The 12385-nt window shown below is 56.0% G+C and overlaps 1 protein-coding gene across 1 annotated transcript in view; it reads right to left on the reverse strand.

The window, feature by feature from the left end:
* The window catches only part of fam117bb (family with sequence similarity 117 member Bb), an 83348-nt gene that overhangs the window by 58699 nt on the left and 12264 nt on the right, over positions 1 to 12385 (reverse strand). The gene's annotated exons all lie outside the window — the stretch shown is intronic.

Below are 12385 nucleotides of genomic sequence, written 5' to 3' on the forward strand. Positions count from 1 at the left end.
ATCTCTCCTGCTGTTCTCTCCCCCTCCCCATCTCCCCTACTGTTCTCTCCCCCTCCCCATCTCCCTACTGTTCTCTCCCCCTCCCCATCTCCCCTACTGTTCTCTCCCCCTCCCCATCTCTCCTGCTGTTCTCTCCCCCTCCCCATCTCTCCTACTGTTCTCTCCCCCTCCCCATCTCTCCTACTGTTCTCTCCCCCTCCCCATCTCCCCTGCTGTTCTCTCCCCCTCCCCATCTCCCCTGCTGTTCTCTCCCCCTCCCCATCTCCCCTGCTGTTCTCTCCCCCTCCCCATCTCTCCTGCTGTTCTCTCCCCCTCCCCATCTCCCTGCTGTTCTCTCCCCCTCCCCATCTCTCCTACTGTTCTCTCCCCCTCCCCATCTCTCCTGCTGTTCTCTCCCCCTCCCCATCTCTCCTACTGTTCTCTCCCCCTCCCCATCTCCCCTACTGTTCTCTGTTCTCCCCCCATCCCCATCTCTCCCCATCTCTTCTCTCCCCCCCCCATCTCTCCTGCTGTTCTCTCCCCCTCCCCATCTCTCCTGCTGTTCTCTCCCCATCTCTCCATCTCTCCTACTGTTCTCTCCCCTCCCCATCTCTCCTGCTGTTCTCTCCCTCCCCCCTCCCCATCTCTCCTGCTGTTCTCTCCCCCTCCCCATCTCTCCTGCTGTTCTCTCCCCCTCCCCATCTCTCCTGCTGTTCTCCCCCTGCTGTTCCCCTCCCCATCTCTCCTGCTGTTCTCTCCCCTCCCCATCTCTCCTGCTGTTCTCTCCCCTCCCCATCTCCCCTCTTTCTGTCCCCTCCCCATCTCTCCTACTGTTCTCTCCCCTCCCCATCTCCCCTGCTGTTCTCTCCCCCTCCCCATCTCTCCTACTGTTCTCTCCCCCCTCCCCATCTCCCCTCCCCATCTCCTGTTCTCTCCCCCTCCCCATCTCCCCATCTCCCCCCCATCCTGCTGTTCTCTCCCCCTCCCCATCTCTCCTGCTGTTCTCTCCCCCCCCTCCCCCCCCATCTCTCCTGCTGTTCTCTCCCCCTCCCCTCCCCATCTCCCCCCCCTCTCTTACTGTTCTCTCTCCTCCCTCCCATCTCTCCTACTGTTCTCTCCCCCTCCCCATCTCTCCTACTGTTCTCTCCCCTCCCCATCTCTCCCTGTTCTTCTCTCCCCCCCCCCATCTCTCCTGCTGTTCTCTCCCCCTCCCCATCTCCCCCTACTGTTCTCTCCCCCTCCCCATCTCTCCTGCTGTTCTCTCCCCATCCCTGCTGTTCTCTCCCCCCCCATCTCTCCTGCTGTTCTCTCCCCTCCCCATCTCTCCTGCTGTTCTCTCCCCTCCCCATCTCCCCTACTGTTCTCTCCCCCTCCCCATCTCCCCCTCTGCTGTTCTCTCCCCCTCCCCATCTCCCTACTGTTCTCTCCTCCCCATCCCCATCTACCCTCCCCATCTCTCTCCTCCCCACTGTTTCTCTCCCCTCCCCATCTCCCCTACTGTTCTCTCCCCCCCATCTCTCCTGCTGTTCTCTCCTCCCCATCTCTCCTGCTGTTCTCTCCCTCCCCATCCCCATCTCTCCCCTGCTGTTCTCTCCCCTCCCCATCTCTCCTACTGTTCTCTCCCCCTCCCCATCTCCCCTACTGTTCTCTCCCCTCCCCATCCCCATCTCCCCTGCTGTCTCTCCCCCTCCCCATCTCCCCTGCTGTTCTCTCCCCATCCCCTGTTGTTCTCTCTCCCCCATCTCTCCTACTGTTCTCTCCCCCTCCCCATCTCCCCTGTTCTCTCCCCTCCCCATCTCTCCTACTGTTCTCTCCCCTCCCCATCTCTCCTGCTGTTCTCTCCCCCCTCCCCATCTCTCCTGCTGTTCTCTCCCCCTCCCCATCTCTCCTACTGTTCTCTCCCCTCCCCATCTCTCCTGCTGTTCTCCCCCTCCCCATCTCTCCATCTCTCCCTGTTCTCTCCCCCTCCCCCCCATCCCCCCTCCCCATCTCTCCTACTGTTCTCTCCCCCTCCCCATCTCTCCTGCTGTTCTCTCCCCCTCCCCATCTCTCCTGCTGTTCTCTCCCCTCCCCATCTCCTCCCCATCCCCTCTGCTGTTCTCTCCCCTGCTGTTCTCTCCCCCTCCCCATCTCCTGCTGTTCTCTCCCCTCCCCATCTCCTACTGTTCTCTCCCCTCCATCCCTGCTGTTCTCTCTCTCCCCCTGCTGTTCTCTCCCCTCCCCATCCTGCTGTTCTCTCCCCTCCCCATCTCCCCCTGCTGTTCTCCTCTGTTCCTCCCCATCTCCCCTACTGTTCTCTCCCCTCCCCATCTCCCCTGCTGTTCTCTCCCCTCCCCATCTCTCCTGCTGTTCTCTCTCCCCTCCCCATCTCTCCTACTGTTCTCTCCCCTCCCCATCTCTCCTGTTCTCCTCCCCATCTCCTCCCCCTCCCCATCCCTCTGCTGTTTCTCTCCCCCCTCCCCATCTCTCCTACTGTTCTCTCCCCCTCCCCATCTCTCCTACTGTTCTCTCCCCCTCCCCATCTCCCTGCTGTTCTCTCCCCTCCCCATCTCCCTACTGTTCTCTCTCCCCTCCCCATCTCTCCTACTGTTTCTCCTCCCCCTCCCCATCTCTACCCTCCCCATCTCTCCTGCTGTTCTCTCCCCCTCCCCATCTCCTCCTACTGTTCTCCTCTCCCCTCCCCATCTCTCCTGCTGTTCTCTCCTCCCCCTCCCCATCTCTCCTACTGTTCTCTCCCCTCCCCATCTCCTGCTGTTCTCTCCCCTCCCCATCTCCCTGCTGTTCTCTCCCCTCCCCATCTCCCCTGCTGTTCTCCTCCCCATCCCTCCCCATCTCTCCTGCTGTTCTCTCCCCCTCCCCATCATCTCCCCTGCTGTTCTCTCCCCCTCCCCATCTCTCCTGCTGTTCTCTCCCCTCCCCATCTCTCCTACTGTTCTCTCCCCCTCCCCATCTCCCCTGCTGTTCTCTCTCCCCTCCCCATCTCTCCTACTGTTCTCTCCCCTCCCCATCTCTCCTACTGTTCTCTCTCTCTCCCCCTCCCCATCTCTCCTGCTGTTCTCTCCCCCCCATCCCATCCCCATCTCTCCTGCTGTTCTCCCCCTCCCCCCCTCCCCATCTCCCTACTGTTCTCTCCCCCTCTCTCCCTCCTCCCCATCTCCCTACTGTTCTCTCCCCTCCCCATCTCTCCTGCTGTTCTCTCCCCCTCCCCATCCCCATCTCTCCATGCTGTTCTCTCCCCCTCCCCATCTCTCCTGCTGTTCTCTCCCCCTCCCCATCTCCCATCCTGCTGTTCTCTCCCCCTCCCCATCCCCTGCTGTTTCTCCCCCTCCCCATCTCCCTGCTGTTCTCTCCCCTCCCCATCTCTCCTACTGTTCTTCCCTCCTCCCCCATCTCTCCTACTGTTCTCTCCCCTCCCCATCTCTCCTACTGTTCTCTCCCCTCCCCATCTCTCCTGCTGTTCTCTCCCCCTCCCCATCCATCCTGCTGTTCTCTCCCCTCCCCATCTCCCTGCTGTTTCTCTCCCCTCCCCATCCCCTACTGTTCTCTCCCCTCCCCATCTCTCCTCCCCATCTCCCCTGCTGTTCTCTCCCCTCCCCTCCCCCTCCCCATCTCCCCTGCTGTTCTCTCTCCCCCCTCCCCTGTTCTCTCCCCCTCCCCATCTCTGCTGTTCTCTCCCCTCCCCATCTCTCCTGCTGTTCTCTCCCCTCCCCATCTCTCCTGCTGTTCTCTCCCCCTCCCCATCTCTCCTGCTGTTCTCTCCCCCTCCCCATCTCCCTACTGTTCTCTCTCCCCATCTCTCCTACTGTTCTCTCCCCCTCCCCATCTCTCCTGCTGTTCTCTCCCCTCCCCATCTCTCCTACTGTTCTCTCCCCTCCCCATCTCTCCTACTGTTCTTCTCCTCCCCTCCCCATCTCTCCTGCTGTTCTCTCCCCTCCCCATCTCTCCTGCTGTTCTCTCCCCCCCCATCTCTCCTGCTGTTCTCCCCTCCTCCCTCCCCATCCCTCTCCTACTGTTCTCTCCCCCTCCCCATCTCTCCTGCTGTTCTCCCCCTCCCCATCTCCCTACTGTTCTCTCCCCTCCCCATCTCTCCTACTGTTTCTCCCCTCCCATCTCCCCTACTGTTCTCTCCCCTCCCCATCTCTCTCCTCCCCATAATCCTCATCTCTCCTACTGTTCTCTCCCTCCCCATCTCTCCTACTGTTCTCTCCCCCTCCCCATCTCTCCTGCTGTTCTCCTCCCCATCTCCCCTATCTCCCCTGCTGTTCTCTCCTCCCCCCCATCTCTCCTACTGTTCTCTCCTCCCCATCTCTCCTGCTGTTCTCTCTCCCCTCCCCATCTCTCCTACTGTTCTCTCCCCCCCCTATCCCCTCTCCTGCTGTTCTCTCCCCTCCCCATCCCCTGCTGTTCTCTCCCCCTCCCCATCTCTCCTGCTGTTCTCTCTCCTCCCCATCCCCCTGTTCTCTCCCCCTCCCCATCTCTCCTACTGTTCTCTCCCCTCCCCATCTCCCCTGCTGTTCTCTCCCCCTCCCCATCTCTCCTGCTGTTTCTCCCCCTCCCCATCTCTCCTGCTGTTCTCTCCCCCTCCCCATCTCTCCTACTGTTCTCTCCCCTCCCCATCTCCCCTGCTGTTCTCTCCCCCTCCCCATCTCTCCTGCTGTTCTCTCCTCCCCATCTCTCCTGCTGTTCTCTTTCCTCTCCTCCCCATCTCTCCTACTGTTCTCTCCTCCCCAAAGGCTGTTCTCTCCCCCTCCCCATCCCCCATCTAAAATCTCTCCTGCTGTTCTCTCCTCCCCATCTCTCCTACTGTTACATGTCTCTCCTACCTCCCCATCTCCCCCTGTTCTCTCCCCTCCCCAGCTGTTCTCTCCTCCCCATCTCTCCTCCCCCTCCCCATCCCCTACTGTTCTCTCCCCCTCCCCTCCCCATCTCCCCTACTGTTCTCTCCCTCCCCATCCCCTGTTCTCTCCTCCCCATCTCCCTACTGTTCTCTCCCCTCCCCATCTCTCCTACTGTTCTCTCCCCTCCCCATCTGCTGTTCTTCCCTCCTCCCCATCTCTCCTGCTTCTGCTCTAAAACTTCCTCGAACTTCTCTCCCCCTCAGATCTCTCCTGCTGTCTCTTCTCCCCTCTCCTACTGTTCTCCCCTCCCCATCTCTCCTGCTGTTCTCTCTCCCCTCCCATCTCCCTGCTATCCTTCTCTCCCCCTCCCCATCTCCCTACTGTTCTCTCCCCTCCCTATCTCTCCTACTGTTTCCCCTACCCATCTCCCACTGTTCTCTCCCCCTCCCCATCTCTCCTACTGTTCTCTCCCCCCCCATCTTCCTACTGTTCTCTCCCCCTCCCCATCTCTCCTACTGTTATCTCCCCTCCCCATCTCCCTACTGTTCTCTCCCCCTCCCCATCTCTCCTACTGTTCTCTGGAAGGATTGTTCCTCCCCCATCTTCCTGCTGTTCTATCTTATTATCCCCATCTCTCCTTTCCATCTCTCCTACTATTTCAAATCTCTCTGTTCTTTCCTGCTCAAAATGAGTCTCTCCTGCTGTTCTCTCCTTCTCCCCCTCTCTCTCTCCCAGTAACTCTGGATAACCCCAGACCAGAGAGTGTGCTGAAGCACCCTCATGATCAGTCACTCCTGACTGCTTTCCTTTCTAGACCCAATTACCACAATCTCCAAAGGCTGGAGAGTATTAAAATAATCCCCAACTAATCATGAAATATAAACCCAGTATAGTACATGTCCCTACTCTGAAACCTCTGAACCAGCTAGATAGATCTTATTCAGACTGCCTTGGTAACCTAGACGGCCTCTGAAGGATTAGTTCATGATAAAACAAGCCATGGTATGCAGTCTGTACACAATTTAAACGGTCACAAACAGTTGTAGCGTTTGATTACTGCACAAAACTACTAAAACAGGATATGATTAGGTCGAACTTCAACTTCTTGAACATCTTTGCCCGGTCAGAAATTAGTCTCTTTCCTCTGTCCAGACAGTTACTGCCGGTCAGGTAGAGGCAGGGGGACTGATAGTATAGCGCATCGGACTGTTTACCTGAACAGACCCTCCAGGGGGAGCCCTCGAGTGGATGTTGAGTGGCAGGGAGAGCCACTGCTCAACTGGATGTGTTAGTGTAGCCAGATCTGGACCTCTGTACATGAACCAACAGGCTGATATATTATTATATATTATTATATTATACGTTTTATTAAATCAAAATGAGTTGTTATTGTTAAAATGAGTTGCCATTGTTAAATACGAATACAATTGTTAAATCACGAGACTAGTAGGTTTAACCACGGAAAAAACAGGAACCTTCCCACTCGCTGTGATAATGGCTGGACATGCTGAGAGATGAGTTCTGATTGGTCTGATGGGCTGGACATGCCGAGAGATGAGTTCTGATTGGTCTGATGGGCTGGACATGCTGAGAGATGAGTTCTGATTGGTCTGATGGGCTGGACATGCTGAGAGATGAGTTCTGATTGGTCTGATGGGCTGGACATGCCGAGAGATGAGTTCTGATTGGTCTGATGGGCTGGACATGCTGAGAGATGAGTTCTGATTGGTTTGCCATGTAGCGCGCTCCTGTCTACAACATGAGCTGCTCAGTAGATGTAAATAATCCTCGCTACCACAGCTTTTTTGAAAGCGTTGCTACTGCTCTCAACAAATCTGCTGTTCAGAATTGTTTACACAAGGATTTGTCAGCTAATGCTGCTAGCATGCTAGCCAGTGGTTAGCAAGCTAGCTAAAGGACATTCAGACAACTAGCGCACTAGCCGCTGTGACAGTACATCTTTCGTTTTTAGCCTAGCTAGCTAGTACACATATCTGACCCTAATGAACCCAACTCTTACTTGGCACTACATGGTGGGCAGGGTGTGTCAAGTATGGGCAGGATCGTCACTAAACGCCGCACCCCACAGTTTGCGGTCCGCAAATAGACCCTACTCAGCTAGCCAAGTTAGCATTTCACGGTAAGGTCTACACATGTTGTATTCGGAGCATGTGACAAATAAAAATGTCTTTGATTTATCTGTATTCCAGTCTGTATATGTAGCCAATTGGCTTTTTTGCTATGTTAAATATGTTATCGTTCTAATGAATGTCTCCAATTAATGAATGTTAAATGTCAAAACAATGTGATGAACCTGACGGGGCAGTGACCCTCTCAATTCAACCTGACGGGGCAGTGACCCTCTCAATTCAACCTGACGGGGCAGTTACCCTCTCAATTCAACCTGACGGGGCAGTGACCCTCTCAATTCAACCTGACGGGGCAGTGACCCTCTCAATTCAACCTGACGGGGCAGTTACCCTCTCAATTCAACCTGACGGGCAGTGACCCTCTCAATTCAACCTGACGGGGCAGTGACCCTCTCAATTCAACCTGACGGGGCAGTTACCCTCTCAATTCAACCTGACGGGCAGTTACCCTCTCAATTCAACCTGACGGGGCAGTGACCCTCTCAATTCAACCTGACGGGGCAGTTACCCTCTCAATTCAACCTGACGGGGCAGTTACCCTCTCAATTCAACCTGACGGGGCAGTTACCCTCTCAATTCAACCTGACGGGGCAGTTACCCTCTCAATTCAACCTGACGGGCAGTTACCCTCTCAATTCAACCTGACGGGGCAGTGACCCTCTCAATTCAACCTGACGGGCAGTGACCCTCTCAATTCAACCTGACGGGGCAGTGACCCTCTCAATTCAACCTGACGGGGCAGTGACCCTCTCAATTCAACCTGACGGGGCAGTGACCCTCTCAATTCAACCTGACGGGGCAGTTACCCTCTCAATTCAACCTGACGGGCAGTGACCCTCTCAATTCAACCTGACGGGCAGTGACCCTCTCAAGTGACCCTTCAACCTGACGGGCAGTGACCCTCTCAATTCAACCTGACGGGCAGTTACCCTCTCAATTCAACCTGACGGGCAGTGACCCTCTCAATTCAACCTGACGGGCAGTGACCCTCTCAATTCAACCTGACGGGCAGTGACCCTCTCAATTCAACCTGACGGGGCAGTGACCCTCTCAATTCAACCTGACGGGGCAGTGACCCTCTCAATTGACGGGGCAGTGAACAACCTGACGGGGCAGTTACCCTCTCAATTCAACCTGACGGGGCAGTTACCCTCTCAATTCAACCTGACGGGCAGTGACCCTTCAATTCAACCTGACGGGGCAGTTACCCTCTCAATTCAACCTGACGGGGCAGTGACCCTCTCAATTCAACCTGACGGGCAGTGACCTCTCAATTCAACCTGACGGGCAGTGACCCTCAACCACGGGCAGTTACCCTCTCAATTCCTGACGGGGCAGTTACCCTCTCAATTCAACCTGACGGGGCAGTTACCCTCTCAATTCAACCTGACGGGGCAGTTACCCTCTCAATTCAACCTGACGGGGCAGTGACCCTCTCAATTCAACCTGACGGGGCAGTGACCCTCTCAATTCAACCTGACGGGGCAGTGACCCTCTCAATTCAACCTGACGGGGCAGTGACCCTCTCAATTCAACCTGACGGGGCAGTGACCCTCTCAATTCAACCTGACGGGGCAGTGACCCTCTCAATTCAACCTGACGGGGCAGTGACCCTCTCAATTCAACCTGACGGGGCAGTGACCCTCTCAATTCAACCTGACGGGGCAGTGACCCTCTCAATTCAACCTGACGGGGCAGTTACCCTCTCAATTCAACCTGACGGGGCAGTTACCCTCTCAATTCAACCTGACGGGGCAGTGACCCTCTCAATTCAACCTGACGGGGCAGTTACCCTCTCAATTCAACCTGACGGGGCAGTGACCCTCTCAATTCAACCTGACGGGGCAGTGACCCTCTCAATTCAACCTGACGGGGCAGTGACCCTCTCAATTCAACCTGACGGGCAGTGACCCTCTCAATTCAACCTGACGGGGCAGTGACCTCTCAATTCAACCTGACGGGCAGTGACCCTCTCAATTCAACCTGACGGGCAGTGACCCTCTCAATTCAACCTGACGGGGCAGTGACCCTCTCAATTCAACCTGACGGGGCAGTGACCCTCTCAATTCAACCTGACGGGGCAGTGACCCTCTCAATTCAACCTGACGGGGCAGTGACCCTCTCAATTCAACCTGACGGGCAGTGACCCTCTCAATTCAACCTGACGGGGCAGTGACCCTCTCAATTCAACCTGACGGGCAGTGACCTCTCAATTCAACCTGACGGGCAGTGACCCTCTCAATTCAACCTGACGGGGCAGTGACCCTCTCAATTCAACCTGACGGGGCAGTGACCCTCTCAATTCAACCTGACGGGGCAGTGACCCTCTCAATTCAACCTGACGGGCAGTTACCCTCTCAATTCAACCTGACGGGCAGTGACCCTCTCAATTCAACCTGACGGGCAGTGACCCTCTCAATTCAACCTGACGGGGCAGTTACCCTCTCAATTCAACCTGACGGGGCAGTGACCCGGGGCAGTTCTCAATTCAACCTGACGGGGCAGTGACCCTCTCAATTCAACCTGACGGGGCAGTTACCCTCTCAATTCAACCTGACGGGGCAGTTACCCTCTCAATTCAACCTGACGGGGCAGTTACCCTCTCAATTCAACCTGACGGGGCAGTTACCCTCTCAATTCAACCTGACGGGGCAGTTACCCTCTCAATTCAACCTGACGGGGCAGTTACCCTCTCAATTCAACCTGACGGGGCAGTTACCCTCTCAATTCAACCTGACGGGGCAGTTACCCTCTCAATTCAACCTGACGGGGCAGTTACCCTCTCAATTCAACCTGACGGGGCAGTTACCCTCTCAATTCAACCTGACGGGGCAGTGACCCTCTCAATTCAACCTGACGGGGCAGTGACCCTCTCAATTCAACCTGACGGGGCAGTGACCCTCTCAATTCAACCTGACGGGGCAGTGACCCTCTCAATTCAACCTGACGGGGCAGTTACCCTCTCAATTCAACCTGACGGGGCAGTGACCCTCTCAATTCAACCTGACGGGCAGTGACCCTCTCAATTCAACCTGACGGGGCAGTGACCTCTCAATTCAACCCGGGGAGTGACCTCTCAATTCGGGGCAGTTACCCTCTCAATTCAACCTGACGGGCAGTGACCCTCTCAATTCAACCTGACGGGGCAGTGACCCTCTCAATTCAACCTGACGGGCAGTTACCCTCTCAATTCAACCTGACGGGGCAGTGACCCTCTCAATTCAACCAATTCAACCTGACGGGGCAGTTACCCTCTCAATTCAACCTGACGGGGCAGTGACCCTCTCAATTCAACCTGACGGGGCAGTGACCCTCTCAATTCAACCTGACGGGGCAGTGACCCTCTCAATTCAACCTGACGGGGCAGTGACCCTCTCAATTCAACCTGACGGGGCAGTGACCCTCTCAATTCAACCTGACGGGGCAGTGACCCTCTCAATTCAACCTGACGGGGCAGTTACCCTCTCAATTCAACCTGACGGGGCAGTGACCCTCTCAATTCAACCTGACGGGGCAGTTACCCTCTCAATTCAACCTGACGGGGCAGTTACCCTCTCAATTCAACCTGACGGGCAGTTACCCTCTCAATTCAACCTGACGGGCAGTGACCCTCTCAATTCAACCTGACGGGCAGTGACCCTCTCAATTCAACCTGACGGGGCAGTTACCCTCTCAATTCAACCTGACGGGGCAGTGACCCTCTCAATTCAACCTGACGGGCAGTGACCCTCTCAATTCAACCTGACGGGCAGTGACCCTCTCAATTCAACCTGACGGGGCAGTGACCCTCTCAATTCAACCTGACGGGGCAGTGACCCTCTCAATTCAACCTGACGGGGCAGTGACCCTCTCAATTCAACCTGACGGGGCAGTTACCCTCTCAATTCAACCTGACGGGCAGCAGTTACCCTCTCAATTCAACCTGACGGGGCAGTGACCCTCTCAATTCAACCTGACGGGGCAGTTACCCCTCTCAATTCAACCTGACGGGGCAGTGACCCTCTCAATTCAACCTGACGGGGCAGTGACCCTCTCAATTCAACCTGACGGGCAGTTACCCTCTCAATTCAACCTGACGGGGCAGTGACCCTCTCAATTCAACCTGACGGGGCAGTGACCCTCTCAATTCAACCTGACGGGCAGTGACCCTCTCAATTCAACCTGACGGGCAGTGACCCTCTCAATTCAACCTGACGGGCAGTGACCCTCTCAATTCAACCTGACGGGGCAGTTACCCTCTCAATTCAACCTGACGGGGCAGTTACCCTCTCAATTCAACCTGACGGGGCAGTGACCCTCTCAATTCAACCTGACGGGCAGTTACCCTCTCAATTCAACCTGACGGGGCAGTGACCCTCTCAATTCAACCTGACGGGGCAGTTACCCTCTCAATTCAACCTGACGGGCAGTGACCCTCTCAATTCAACCTGACGGGCAGTTACCCTCTCAATTCAACCTGACGGGCAGTGACCCTCTCAATTCAACCTGACGGGCAGTTACCCTCTCAATTCAACCTGACGGGCAGTGACCCTCTCAATTCAACCTGACGGGCAGTGACCCTCTCAATTCAACCTGACGGGGCAGTTACCCTCTCAATTCAACCTGACGGGGCAGTGACCCTCTCAATTCAACCTGACGGGGCAGTGACCTCTCAATTCAACCTGACGGGGCAGTGACCCTCTCAATTCAACCTGACGGGGCAGTGACCCTCTCAATTCAACCTGACGGGGCAGTGACCCTCTCAATTCAACCTGACGGGGCAGTTACCCTCTCAATTCAACCTGACGGGGCAGTTACCCTCTCAATTCAACCTGACGGGGCAGTTACCCTCTCAATTCAACCTGACGGGGCAGTGACCCTCTCAATTCAACCTGACGGGGCAGTGACCCTCTCAATTCAACCTGACGGGGCAGTTACCCTCTCAATTCAACCTGACGGGGCAGTGACCCTCTCAATTCAACCTGACGGGGCAGTTACCCTCTCAATTCAACCTGACGGGGCAGTGACCCTCTCAATTCAACCTGACGGGGCAGTGACCCTCTCAATTCAACCTGACGGGGCAGTTACCCTCTCAATTCAACCTGACGGGGCAGTGACCCTCTCAATTCAACCTGACGGGGCAGTTACCCTCTCAATTCAACCTGACGGGGCAGTTACCCTCTCAATTCAACCTGACGGGGCAGTGACCCTCTCAATTCAACCTGACGGGGCAGTTACCCTCTCAATTCAACCTGACGGGGCAGTGACCCTCTCAATTCAACCTGACGGGGCAGTTACCCTCTCAATTCAACCTGACGGGGCAGTGACCCTCTCAATTCAACCTGACGGGGCAGTTACCCTCTCAATTCAACCTGACGGGGCAGTTACCCTCTCAATTCAACCTGACGGGCAGTGACCCTCTCAATTCAACCTGACGGG

This window comes from Oncorhynchus keta, chromosome 7, assembly GCF_023373465.1.
Source record: "Oncorhynchus keta strain PuntledgeMale-10-30-2019 chromosome 7, Oket_V2, whole genome shotgun sequence".
Lineage (NCBI taxonomy): Eukaryota > Metazoa > Chordata > Actinopteri > Salmoniformes > Salmonidae > Oncorhynchus > Oncorhynchus keta.